Source organism: Meleagris gallopavo, chromosome 4, assembly GCF_000146605.3.
Source record: "Meleagris gallopavo isolate NT-WF06-2002-E0010 breed Aviagen turkey brand Nicholas breeding stock chromosome 4, Turkey_5.1, whole genome shotgun sequence".
Classification (NCBI taxonomy): domain Eukaryota; kingdom Metazoa; phylum Chordata; class Aves; order Galliformes; family Phasianidae; genus Meleagris; species Meleagris gallopavo.
In genome coordinates this window covers 58,609,351-58,623,381 of record NC_015014.2, presented here as the reverse complement: position 1 = coordinate 58,623,381, position 14,031 = coordinate 58,609,351, and the positions used below count along the sequence as shown (strand labels likewise).

Here is a 14,031-nt window from a genome sequence, read left to right as displayed (position 1 = left end):
ATTTTGCTATATGTGGAGGGGACTGCAAAATGTTGTCACCTTTTCATGAATCTATAAATGAAATCTACTTAAGACACTTGAAGATGAGTGTTTTTGAGTTTTCTGAAAAATTAAATGTAAAACTTCTGTGGCAGTAGTGGGATTTTTTGGTTGTTTGCTTTGGTGCTTAAGGAGGTCCTTCCATCAGTTGTGCTTTTCAGTGCTGCCGAGTCGAACACCAAGCGCAGCATCTCTAACAACTCCTGCAGGGTCTTTCTGTTGTGTTTTAGTTTTAGGTATTTTTAAAGCGTTCTTTAACAAATACATCTCGTAAAAAATCAGCATAGAAACATAGTACAAAGTGCAACAGTTTTATATGGTCCCAAAAAGCTGTGTATTGTTCTGATGGCAGAGCAAATGGGCTAAAGCGCTGCTTGTTCAATGGAAATGACTATTCAGTGCTGTCGGCTTCCCTCTACAATATGTCACGGGAACCTACTCCAATCATTTTAATCGTAAACAATGCTGCTGCTTCTTGCAGTGGGTTAAACGTATGCAAATTGGAACCTACTGTTTCATGAGTGATCAATTCTTTGTTGTGAGTGGCAAGAAATGGTGTACGTATTGCTAAGATACTGCAGGAAACACACCCAGCATCTTTGTTCAAAGTATACGCATCTTTCGAAGGTGCTGTATTTTAGAGAATGCTTTCCTGTTTATCTTATTTAGAAATGTAACTGCTCTAAAATAGTAAGAAAAATCTCTCAACAGAAGAACATTCACCATTTCTAGTGAAGGCCTCGAGTACAAATAGAGCTGTGCATGCCACCTGTGGTAGCAGATGGCAGCCATTCTCAGCTTCTTTTTGTGCTGAACCTACATTATATGCAATAGTTGCCTTCGTGTTTTAATAAAAGTTATTTGAAAAATCTACAGTGGCAACAAAACACAGCTGCGTGTATTAAAGAGGTAATTTGCAATGAAGATAAACTTTGAAATGAAGATAAAATCCAAACTGGAATGTAAAGTAAGTTTAAAAAGTTGTGTTACAGGCTTTAATGTAAATTTATAGGGTGCTTTTCACTTGCACAGTGCTGACACTCGTGTTGCCACCCAGTGGATAATTGCTGCTGCTTCACTGCTGAGAGTCATTGGGGTTTCCCCTGCCAAAGCTATACTTGGGAAGGATTTAAGTAACACCTGGAGTGTCTGATTTCTGTACACCGTCTTATGGGGTTACTGTTGTAAACTTCTTAAGCTGTAACTGAATGTGCTTCCTTTCTTGGCAGATGCCTTTTAGGAAATTCCCTACTGGTACTACCCAGCTTCTGCTCTCCCTTGCAATGAGAAAGATATTTGAGGGCCCAAATGAATGCAACAGATTTATTTTAGTTAATCTTAAACATGATTAGCCCTTCCCAAAAGATTAATTAAAGAAAAATCATTCCAGTATTTCACTGTGTGGTGCTGACCCTCAAGGAAGAGCTGGAGTGCAGTAGGCAGGTAGGAAGCCAGTTTTGTCAAAAATAAGACAACTCTCAGTGTGCTGGTGGTGAGCAGCAGGTTGGGAACATGCTGTTAATGCGTTAATGTAGCTGATGTTGGTGATATTGGGAGGAATTCCTATGATTCCCAGAAGAGTGTAATTCTGTAATATTCTTCCTCATAAGATATCTTCTGAGGATAGGTTATCTTATGAGGAGAGGTTTATTTCTCTAGTCCAAACTTTCAGAGGGGAAGAAAGCTGATTTCCACGAACTGTGGTGGAGGCCAGTGCTAAGTTATGTTTGTGCTTTGTTTTCAGACTGCTTTCATCTGTCCTTCTGAAGGCTGTGTAGACTAGTGGTACACTTGTTTTCAAAACAGGCATATACAGCAATAAGAAGTTGGGATTACGATGGATGGGTAAATAGAGTGGAAAAACAAAATGGCTACACTAAAATGCAAGGGGGATTTAAAGTCGTTCCATGTGTACTTGGAGGATTAGTTAGAGAAGGTAGAAGGGGAAAAAAAAAACAAACAAAAAAACTAGCCCAGAGGCAATAAGGAGCAGGGGGCCTTGGGAAGAGAGAGACTGACTGGCCAAGAAAGCTGTTGTCGAAGGAAAAGACTTTGTGAGGATAAAGTAGACAATTGGCAAGTTCACAGTGACTTAACCAGAACTATTAAATAACCTATATGGCTAAAGAATATTTCAACTTATAAATAAAAGGAGAGCTAGAGAAAAGGTGGATTTTTCATGCATCTCTAGTACAAATTAAGAATAGTTTAGGTGTGGTGTCCAAACTGAGTTAATGAGGAAAAGGCACAGACAAGCAGAGGAATGAAACCAACAAGGTAGATATTGGGAACCAGGGTGTGGAATTAGAAATGCTAATGAAGTCAAGCCATAGCTATCAGATAATCTGTGGGTTGAGTTCAAACACAGTGCATTTGAGAAATCACGAATCTGATGGCAGCTTTTTTTAAATGAAAATATATTGAGTTGATGATGATCTCATTTGATTAGAGGGTAGCAAATTTAATGCCTCTAATTAAGTCAGCAGAGGGAAACTGATTATGGCATCAGCAGGGCTTTTATTCTGATGCAGAAGTGTTCCAGGCTTCAGAGAAGACTTTTAGTGGAAAAAGATAAATGGGAAGTAAGACACAATGGAGTACGATTTTCTGTCATATTAAAATAGAATATTTTGCCTATTGAGAACTGTTGGTAATTGGCGGAGAGTTGGACTGGATGATCCTGTAGGTCTTTTCTACACTTGGTGAATCTATGATTCTATGAACCTGATGCTTAAAGAAAACTTTGTAAGGAAGATCTAGTGTCAGATATTAAAGGGTCTGATAAGGTGCTAATGGGAAGTCTACAGAAGACTTGCAAAGAAAATATTTCATAAGTAAGATGTGGCTGAAGCAATACTGCTGTATTGAAAGAAGTACTGCACTGAGGGGAGACTAATAGTTGAATTATTCTGGGTCTGAATCCTAAAAATAATGAAATTTAATAATGTTCTTATTTTTGGGAATGAAGAAGTAAGATTGTGCTGTTAAAATGTCGTGATGAGAGGAAGGAGAGGAGGAGCATGCTCTGTTACAGAAAGTGCAGAAAGTGGTATATGATTCCTAGGTTTGGAGTTCTGAAGAAAAGAAGGAAATCCAACAGTAGAATATGGAGTTTGAGATCAAAACAAAAAATAAAGCAATTAAATGAAAATGGTGGATAGAAAGATATCTCCAGCTGGATTGCAAAGTACAAACCACCAGTGCATGCCCTTCTGGTTATTTGTTTTGGAAGAGGATGGATACAACCTGGAACAAGCCAAGAAAATTAAGCAATGTTAGAACTACCCCATGAGAAGAAACTAAAAGCTTGGGATCTTTTGTTCGGAATTATGGGCAGATAGAACTATTTACAGTAAACTGAGAAGCACACATGCAGGGAAGAAGAGCTTTTAGGGGTAAGGACTGTTTTGAGTCAAGAGCAGATGGGTGGAAGGTGTTAATTAGGAAACTGAAAATTTGATAGTTCTTATTCCTAGTAAGATCAGTAAGATTCTAACAAAGGTGGTCAGATGGATTAGGAAGATGCTTTATTACCTTTAGAATGGAGTGTGATAACTGAAGAGTGTATGGTGTGCTTCTGATAACCCCAAACCAAATGCTAGTTGATGACCCTGGAGATATCTTCAAGATTTATATTTGTAGAATAATGAATGTTTTGTGTCTGTAAAGATGAAGAATCTTAAAATAAGTAAATAGAATTGAGAGTATTCTGGGATAAAATTTACTTTCTCTTTATTTATGCTAGTGAGACTTTTTTTTTTTTTTTCATTTAAAAAATGCTTAATTGTATGCGATTATGACAAACAATTCAAAACAGTGCCAATATTACATGGTAAGAAAAAGTCAAAGAGAAATAGCCTTAGTGCAAGATCACAGGAGATGCTGTTAGAATTTGAGGGAAAGTAGAACAAGAAGTCTCACTTCTGATGCAAATCTTGGGAACTAAGAGCTTGATGTGAGTATGGGCATAATAGTGTCATTCTAAATTCATGAAAATAGCTTTACAAATGAAGGAGAGGCAAAGTGGGGTCAGTGCAATTCAAGCACACGATGACAATTTTAGCCTAAATAGAATGCTCTTTGTGACTAGATGAATTAATTACTGTAAGACAGTGTTCTTGCTTGTCATTCTGATTCTTTCTGCTTGTTAATCACTCCTAAATTGTAGCTATTGCAATAATATTAAGATTTATTACTTATAAAATTTTGCTAATCCCTTTTCTAGTTTAGTCTTTGTTCACATATTAATGTCAATGTTTTCAAATGTGTCTCATTTTACAGTTCTACTCTTTGTTCTCTGTAGTACTTTCTGCTTATTAAGTATTATTGTTTTACTGAAACACTGTATGGCTATTTTGAAGATTTTGCTTTTATAGTCAAGCTTAGTTTATCTATCAAGCGAAGTCGTATGAAGCAAAATTCATTACATACTCATGCTGAGAAAGAGATTAAAATACAAGAGTAAGTTCCAGAAGAAACATCTGTAGAATGATTTAAATTGACTATTTGTGTCCAATTGATCCTGAATCGTGTTTTCTGTATTTCCCTCCTTAACGCTTCTGCCAGTGCTAACACACTTTAGGGAACTTGGTATCTGCTGGAGTTACTGATGTGTGCTGTGAATGGCTCGAAATTCCATGTGCCGTTCATCTCATGGAAAATTTAAAGCACAAAAATAGCAAAATTTCCTATCTGTTATCATGAATTGTAGTGAAAAGGAAACAGGTGATAACAGGGAAATGTATGCCCATGTGTTTGTGCAGGAAAACATGTTTTTTGTTTTAACAAATCACTGTGGCCTTACCAAGTTTTTTTCCTCTTTTTTCAAAGGCCTATAGATCTTGTGAAAAAATAATCGGGGATATTAATCTTCTATTTATGCAAACCATTCTGTGTTCTGTCGCTGTGGTTTTTTGTTTGTTTAATTACAGGAAACATTTGCATGAAAATAGGATTTTAAGACTCGAACAGCTTTTGATGCTTTTTCCCAGATACACAGAATAAACCACATTTATAGTATTTGGAAACTAAAACAACAATTGCATTGTAAAAACCCTTGCGTGCTTTTACACAGAATTATTAACGAATATTTGAGAATATGCTGTAGGAAGGTTCCCCCAACTCCCTGTCCTGCTGAAAATACCTACCAGTAATACAATTTCCTCACTTCATCGTGTCTCTTTCCAGTTCTGTTAAGGTAGCCATCTCACTTCTGTGGCTGATGTAAATTCATTTTCTGTAGATCATCTATTCTGTAAGACATAGTAGGATCTTACACTACACCAAATCTTTTACATTCAACTGAAGTTAGCAGAAGTCATTTCAGAGCTTAGGAGGTTTTTCAGAAGATCTCAGTAAAGACTTCTATGAAGAAAATAAAATGGTTTTACAGCAAAAAATAGATACATGGTGAAGGGAAAATCCAGAAATGGAAAAAGAAATCCAGAAAGAGAATTCTGCTGTGGGTGTATCTCCTGGCAAAAATTCCCAGGTGCTACATGCAGTACCCCAGCACAAACTGCTCACTGCATTGCTGCAGAAACACCAAGGAGAAGGACAGCACCTTGCCCTATAAGTTCTCTTAAAGGAAATTGAGTATTTATATCATTTATATTTATTTCAGTGGTACGTGGAGACAGGACGAGGGGAAACGGACATAAGCTGCAGCATAGGAAGTTTCGCACGAATGTGCGTAAGAACTTCTTCACGGTGAGGGTGACGGAGCACTGGAACAGGCTGCCCAGGGGGGTTGTGGAGTCTCCTTCTCTGGAGATATTCAAGTCTCGCCTGGACGCCTACCTGTGCGACCTGGTGTAGGGAACCTGCTTTGGCAGGGGGGTTGGTCTCGATGATCTCTAGAGGTCCCTTCCAACCCCTACAATTCTGTGATTCTGTGATCTATCTCCATCTATATCATTCTTTATCAGTAAAGTGTTTTAAAATTTCTTGTATGATCTAAAATTAATTTATTTTCTGAAATACATGTTGGATTTTTGAATTGCCAGTTGATATCATTTTTAATGTTTAGTTATGCTTGGAGTTATGTTTAATGTTTTATATTGTATTTGTTTAGCATTTAGTAGTATTTAATGTTTAGTTTATGCTTTCTGTACACGAGACATGCATTTTTACTTCTTTCAAAATTCTGCTTTCGTACAACAAACAGAACTTTAGATGACTTGTATGTACTGACTACTTGAAAAATGTGAAAATCCTATTATGAAAGAAAATAAATGTTATGGTGCTGATTAAATACACGAGTACAGTGAATTTTACTAATTTATGTTTGAAAAGTGGAAGTACTGAACTTTAAATGTATACAAATATTAGTATCTGTAGCTACAGGGTTTAAATATGTTGGTTTTTTTGTTGTTGTTTTTTAAAGATTTCCAATATTGGGAAGCTGAAAGACTTTCTTCTTCAACACAGAAAGGATTACATTAATGCATACAGGTAAGTGTGTATTGTGTTTTAATTGTTCTGATTTTTTTAATACATTTTGTTATTTATGAAGTATACCGCCCCAAAATCTATAGGCATAATAACTAAAAACAAAAATGTAGATTGTTTATTAATTGGCTTACTTGTAAGCTCCTTAAGAAGAAAGAAAATGGCCCTGAGTAAAATGTAGCTAAGAATTTGAGTAAGAGGCTTTTAGGGGTATGTTCTGAAACAAATCAGACTGGTAATCTGAGCCCAGCACTTCTGAAGGGCTGTAGAATAAGTTTTTGAAGTGGTTCCTGAGACAGAAGGAGACTAGTTTCAGTTGCCCCAACCCAAGTCCAACTCCTTATAATTGACCTCTTGAACCCCATTAGGTTTGCCTGGACCCACTTTTCAAGCTTGTCCAGGTCCCTTTAGATGACCTTCCTTTTTTCTGTTGTATCAACTGGACTCCTCAGCTTGTCATCAGCAAATTTGCTGAGGGTGCGCTCAGTCCCATTGGTTAGGCTACTATTAAAGATGTTGAAGAGCCCCCTTCTCGAGACAGACCCCTGTGAGACACTAGTTGTGACAGGCCTCCACCTGCACGTGGAGCCATTGACTTTAGCCCTCTGTAGCCCCCTGCCTATGGCCATCTAACCAATTCCTTATCTTTTAAAGCAAGATGATCTGTGCACCCTAGTTATGCACAGGGAAAGAGGTGTTCTCCAGGGTTCTGGGACTTCATTTTTTATTTTGAGATTAATGGTTCAAAAACAACAGATCCCAATCAGATGTAAAATAGGCAGAATATAAGATGCCTAGTTAATGCATCCTGACTGGGGTGCATTAAAGAGCTGGGAAATACCCTTTAGAAAAAAGCCAATGAATTTCTAAGAAATGAAGTTTCCAGATTGCAGGATGCAGCCATTTTGAAGAAAATGTCAGCAAGCTATTCTTGAAGTGACAACAGTAGATCATTGTGGCAGTGACCTTCCTTGACAGGGGGGGAAAAAAAAAGCTTCAGGCTGCTAAATATTGTTTTTTACAGCCATGTGAGAAGAAAGTTATGCATGTTGGTTTACTTTGGTTCATTATTTTTTGTATATCCAAATGAAACAGTGTGAGTAAACTTTCTCCTTTGAAGATTCTTCTGTAAACCTCACCATTTCTAGTGTTGTATTTTTCCAGTCCATCAGAATAGTGGCAATATTGCATGGCTTAAGTCAGCCCTGTCTGCATTCTGACTCTGTCTGTAACAAAACTTTTGCAGCAATCCAGGTTGAAAGCACAGTTTAAAGACCTCTATCTGTTGAAGGCGCAGAGTCCCATATTGATTTAATGCCTATCCAAAAGGCTTCGTAGATACAAAATAGGAGCATTATCTGGACAGATATTCATCCCACATGGGAAAGGAGTAGGTGCAACTGAACCCTCTGCTATTCCTTAGGCTTTGTCTGTATTGTAAGAGCTGTCTTTCTGAGAAACAACTCCTCCTTAAGCCTTGAAAGAGTCAGTAACAGTGATGGTAATGCTGTACAGCCAGTGGTACCCTCAGGTGTCCTTGGGACTCTTCTGGCACCTTACCTGAGATTTTGAAAGCAGTTTTTTGCTATTGGAAAAAATTAAGTCTCAAAAGTGAAGATTTTGAAGTGCTTTAGAAATGTGAGGCAATGAGAGCTATTCATAGTATTAGTGAAAATGAATCCTATGTGGAAGGCATATGAGAAACTGCTTTTCCAAGCAGCAAGCAAAAGTAGAGTATATGTGTGTATTATGTCTGGCTCTCTGCTTTTCAGTTCCTTTTGGAACAGGTAATGAATAACACTAGATGGAGCTACCAACTGAATACTGAAATAGCTTCTTGTGTGAAAACTTCATGTGAATGTATAAGCTAGGAAACTGCAAATAATTGCAGAAAGAACAAACTGTCAGTGGATAACTTCTAGGTTTTATTAGCAATGTGTGCATAAAATAGAAGTGAGAACACGGAGTACAGATTTTGTCCAAGCTATTTTGGTTTCTAAAAACTGATAATGTTCTTTTTGTAAACTCTTTTAGCCAGTTATCATGAAATTCTCAATGATTTTTCCTCTCACTGCCGTGGGTATTAGCTAAGGAGAGGAAAAATAAGTGTTATTTCCTTTCTTAAACAACAAAATAATAAACTGAATCTCATCTGTTTGCAGTTGATCTTGTACTTAAAGGTCAGATTTAAATATGCTGTCAAATTCCATATTTGTGGAAACAAGGAGGACCATAGCATCCATACTGTCAGTCTCGTGCTCTTAACAAATTCCTCACTCGTTAAGACAGCAATTTTAATAGCATACTTAAACTACAGGGAAGATCTTACATTTTAGTACAAAAAAGCTATGCTAGGAATTTATGCAGGAAGCTTAATTCTGGCAATGAAATTTGACTAATTCATTTGCAGAATGAATTCTTTAGTAATATTTCTTGAGGTGGCAAATATAAAGTGTTCTGAACAGGGGAGATCTTTAATTCATTTTTAGAGCAATATTTCTAGAAATTAGACAACTGGAAAAAGGATTAATTGGAGCTAAGGTCCAGACCCAGTTTGTCAAGCTTTAAGTATTCAGCTGAAATGCCTAAATTGAGTCCAGAAAGCTTAAGAATTACTAGTTGCTTATTCACTTCTCTTCTTGATTTGACTGTCAGCTGTAATGTATGAGAGGCAAACCTTAAATGAATGATGGAGTGATCTAAGCTTACTCATTTTAAACCATTGCATCTTTATTCTTTCCTGTTCATCAGGATTCACTGTCTTACCCTTACACTTTGTTTTTTCAACTTTCTGTTGTAGGGAATTTTTCTATTCTGTCATCTTTTCTGTTGTACCCTATCTGCTATTACCCTCCTCTGATTATAACTTCAGAAAGTTTTAGTGGTGCCATCTTCCATTGGCAGCAGAAGTTAGAAGGCTGATTTACAGAGGGGTACATATAGAAGCTCTTCCATCAGACTTCTTTCCAAATGTATGGTGGTGGTTCCTTTTTGTTTATTTGGTTGTCTTTTTTTTTTTAAAGGGAATGTTAGAATTTTATTCCTGCTAAATCGCAGTCTTTAAGGACTTTCCTTGCAGTGTAACAGTCAGCAAATGTCTGTCTTTAGTGAGAGTTAGTGATGATCAGTACCTTTTAAAAAGGAAAAAAAAAACCAAAAAAAAAAACCACAACTTTTGTAATTCTGTAAAGTCCAAATATCAAATTCTTCTTTGATAAGAATTATCTCTTCTTAATAATTCTTTTCTGGCAAGATGGAGGCAGGAACTCTTAATTCCTGCATACATTAGTGAGATGTGGGTGACTTTTTTTCCTTGCTAAGCAAACTGTTCATTCTTTTGAGATAAAAATTGTTACTTGCCTTTGCTTTTTTTAGAGTATTATTGCTGTGTGTTCCATATGTTCTTCCTCTCTGTACATTAATGTAATAACATTCCTACGGTGCTTTCTTTGGTGAGATCCCTTATTCGTTCTTAGGTAAGTTGTCTGATGTGAACAACCTGTGTCTTGCCTTTCATTATGAGCTCTGTCATGTTCTTGATCATTGAACCATTTGATCACTTGTACATTTGTGTTACCTGTTGTTCTAGGAACTCGCATTATTGCATTCACACTTGGGTATTTGAAATGTTCCTCTGCAGGTATCCAGTTTCTCCAGAGGAACTTTCTAGGCTGAGGTAATTCAAAGGTCAGCAGTTATCCTTACTGTTTTAGTTTAACCGGACATTGGAGATGAATGGAGAGTTCTGGGTTTTGATTGTAGAACACCTCATCCTTGAAAGGCAAATCTCTGAGAGGAGATCTTTCTTTCAGGGAAAGAACCACCAGGCTGGATGTGGCTCTAGGCAGCCTGGTCTAGTGGTTGGCAACTGTGCACACAGCAGGGGGTTGAAACTAGATGATCACTGTGGTCCTTTTCAACCCAGGACATTCTGTGATTCTGTGATAATCTGACATCTCATTTACTGACTTTTGTAACTGTAGAGGTGTGTATATAGTTCATCAGTGTTGTGCAGGTTAGTTCTGAGTAGAATTTATTTATTATTTTTATTTCCATGAGGTGGGATGGATGGCTTCTGATCTTCACAACATCCTTTTGTGGACCATATGTACAGTTCAGTGCTTGAACATTTCAAATGTGGTTTACATCAGTTAATGTGCTTTGAAAAAAATATTAAAGAATTATTTTTGTCATAAATACTGTTGGAGCTCAGTAACTGTTCCTTTGGCACAAACATTTATCTACCCACTAAAGCTGGAAAAAAAGCCCAATAAATCAATTACATGTTTGGCAGATAATAGGAGATCGTTGAGCACATGCCCTGTGTTCTGGAGAGTATTCCCTTGATGCAACCAATAAAAGAAAACCAGTAACCATTAAAAGATTCTAAAAATAGTCTCTGATGGTCTCCCCTGCAATGCCAGCCTGCTTTATTACAATAACTTAATTATGTTTTTATAAGAAGCAGTGAAATGTGTAGGTGATCTGTTAGAACTTCGGAAGAAAGTCTAGCATCGTCTTTGTGGGTGAATATATAGCATTTTTCTGTTCTCTAGGGCTCTAATGTCAAATGGTTTATTTTTTTGAATTTACTAGGTTCATATATCACATCTTAGAAATAGTCATTCTTCCTAACAGCATTCTGGAATTTCTCAGAGTATTTTACAAAACTGAAAATACTGACTCAGATGTGCCTGTACTGCCTGCTGTGGTACCTGAAGCTTCTGCACAGGTTGTTATGAGATGTTCTGTCATTTGAGAGGCTTTTACCTTACTTCTCTATTTTGTAAAGCATTACTGGAAGAAAACCAAGTTTTTCTGCTTGGTTTAGTGTCTTCATTGAATGAGTAAGCAGAAAATATTTCATGCACCAGCAGAAAGAGTTACTAATTCCAGAAGCTGATGTAATGACTCCATAGACTTTTCCCTGTGCTTTTCCAGCAAAATAAGTTCACACAGATGATGCGTTGGAATGAACATAGCTGACACTTATTCAAAAAATGGAACAAGCGGGTCGTTCTAAACACCTTGACTTGCTTGCTTTTAGGTATGTCCTTCAGTGGAGATTGTGTATCTTCCCTCTGCTTTTTCTGTTTCCTTATCCATGCTACCAGTTTGGTTTTTTTATTTTTTTGTCATTAACTTATTTTGTTTTCTCTTCAGTCTTTTCTGGAATCAGTGACTACAGTATGTTTAGATTTTCATATATACTCTCTTTGGTCATGGTTTTTCCTCTCCTTTAGATGCTGTCCCATCTGGTGTTGCAGTGAGTTGTGCAACTGAAACAGTGCTTCAACTGAGTTCCTGCCCAATGCTAGGGACTGCAAAAAAAATTACCTTTTTATCTGCAATGGGTTGTGCTGCATTTATGCATCCCACAGAAATTATCGCTTTTTTTCTGCAATTTGTTGTTGTTTTGTTTAATTCATGATCCAACATGATCCCAGAGGTCTTTCTGAAGTACCATTTCCTAATTGCTTGTCCCCCATTCTCACAGAATGTTCAGGTAATTAGTCCTGCTGCAGCAAAGAGCCTTTGAGCATTCCTCATTCAAATTCTTTCTGCCATTTCTCCAAGTTGGCAGTATTGTTTTATATCAAAGTCTTGTTCTCTTAATGCAGTTTTAATTTGCTTAACTCTGTGCCCCTGCAAATGTACTATATGGGAACTTGGATAGTGAAATGGAGTATATGTGCAGGTCTTCAACAGGGTCAAATCTAGGATAGACTGCTGTGGAACACAACTCAGTACGTCCTTCTGGTTTGGTTTATAACTACTCTGAGTTCAGCTTTCCAACCCATTTCATGTCTAAACAGTACCTGTTTCTTCTATTGCATTTATTTGCTGGCAGCTTATGAGAATCTCATGAGAGATAGTAGCAAAGGCCTGACTAAAGATACATAGCAGTATACATCCCCCTGTAAGAGCTGGTTCTGCACCCCATAAGTAGTCTACACTTTTTCACGTCATGGCTATCAGTTATTTTTTTTGTTCTCTTCAAAGCACTTAAAATTGATTATTTATCCTACATCCACCTAGAACTCTCCTGACAGTGAGGATAAATCCTTTAATTTGATGCATTTCCTATTTTATTCCAGAGCCTTGCCTCCTGTTCTGCATACTATATGGATATGTGTTCACCTGGGATATTTTTTTAAAGCCAGTTTCCCCTCCTACTGCACCATTTGTAGATAAATAGGAGAAATATATACTCCATCAGTTTTACCTTCAGCATTAGCTCAGAAGCACTGCACCCTGAGATAAACTTGTGCAATGACCTGGATTGCCCAGTACTTTTCCTCAGGCACTCACTCACTCAGCATCCTGTTATTAAAATAGCACTTTGTGCTTGCTATTACTGATGAAAGTATCAATTAAAAATTGTTACTTTTTTTCTGAAGGTCAAAGGTGCTAAATTGGGCCCAGATGATTCAGACAGAAGCAGTGATTTAAATGGAATAGTAACAGCGGCTTAAAATTTAACAGCGATGAAAGTTAATGTAGAAAAAGCCAAGAGCATCTAGGTTTTCTTCATTCTCTGCATACAGTTTTATTTCTCTACTGAGTAGCAAGCCAACATTTTCTTCGGTCTTTCTCTTGTTAATGTTTGCAGAGTAACTTCTTGTTATCATTGGCATCCCTTGCCAGTTGTCTTATCCTGGATTTGACCCTTTTCTGATTGCATCCCTCCATGCAATGTTCCTTTACAGTTGTCAGTAGCAATCAGTCCTAATTTGCACTTTCTGTATTCTGCTTTATTGTGTTTGAACTCAGTGAAGTGCTCTTGAAATAGCATAGTTGATCTCTTATGCATTGCCTGTTCTTCTCTTTGATCAAGGGCAGAATTGCAAGGTATCCCAACGTCATTTCTACAGGAAGACTACTTGTGCACCTGACTCTTTTCTGTTTCATCTTAAGTTTCCTTTTCTGTGCAGTTCAACTTCTTAATTTATGTATTTTTATTTTTTAGACTATTGGCATCTGCCTACTTGATAGCCACTGTCTTTTCCTTGCTTTCCAATACTCCTTTTTAAGAATCACAGATAACCCAAGTTGCTTTCCAGTCCACACTTCCCATGAAGCTTTCTCCAGTTGATTAGAATAAACATCTAGAAGAATTTTGCACTCTCTTCCTCTTCTTTATCTGTCTTCAATAGCCAAAGCTTTTCTTGTGCTCAGGCTAATTCTTATGGTTGCTTCTGGTTTATCCGGACTCGTGATCTTTCCTGATTTAGTGATGCAGCAGCTCATTGCTATGATAATGTTACTGGTAGTACTTCTGAGCAAGTCTTTGCACCTGTGACATATGGAATACACTTGGTTTAATTATTTATTTGTTTAATGGTTTGTGGTGATGGTGTTGCTTTCCTCTTCTTTGGCCTGTTCTTTTTAAAGTAATGGTTCTTTCTACAGTAAGGTTAGAGGATGGTGGTGGGATGGATTTACTGTATGTGCAGACTCACTGCTATTACCCAACCAGAAAAGAGCAATACAGCTATTAAAATACAAGTTGAAAACATTGCTGAAAGTTTTCTGTAAGTT

At 37.2% G+C, this 14,031-nt stretch overlaps 1 protein-coding gene across 1 annotated transcript in view; it reads left to right on the top strand.

Moving 5' to 3' along the window:
• Window positions 1-6,403: 6,403 nt before the first annotated feature.
• Window positions 6,404-14,031, top strand: part of STX18 (syntaxin 18) — a 28,610-nt gene continuing 20,982 nt past the window's right edge. The window contains exon 1 of the mRNA XM_019614974.2: window positions 6,404-6,492. The gene's annotated coding sequence lies outside the window, so the exon portion shown is untranslated. The remainder of the gene's footprint in view (window positions 6,493-14,031) is intronic.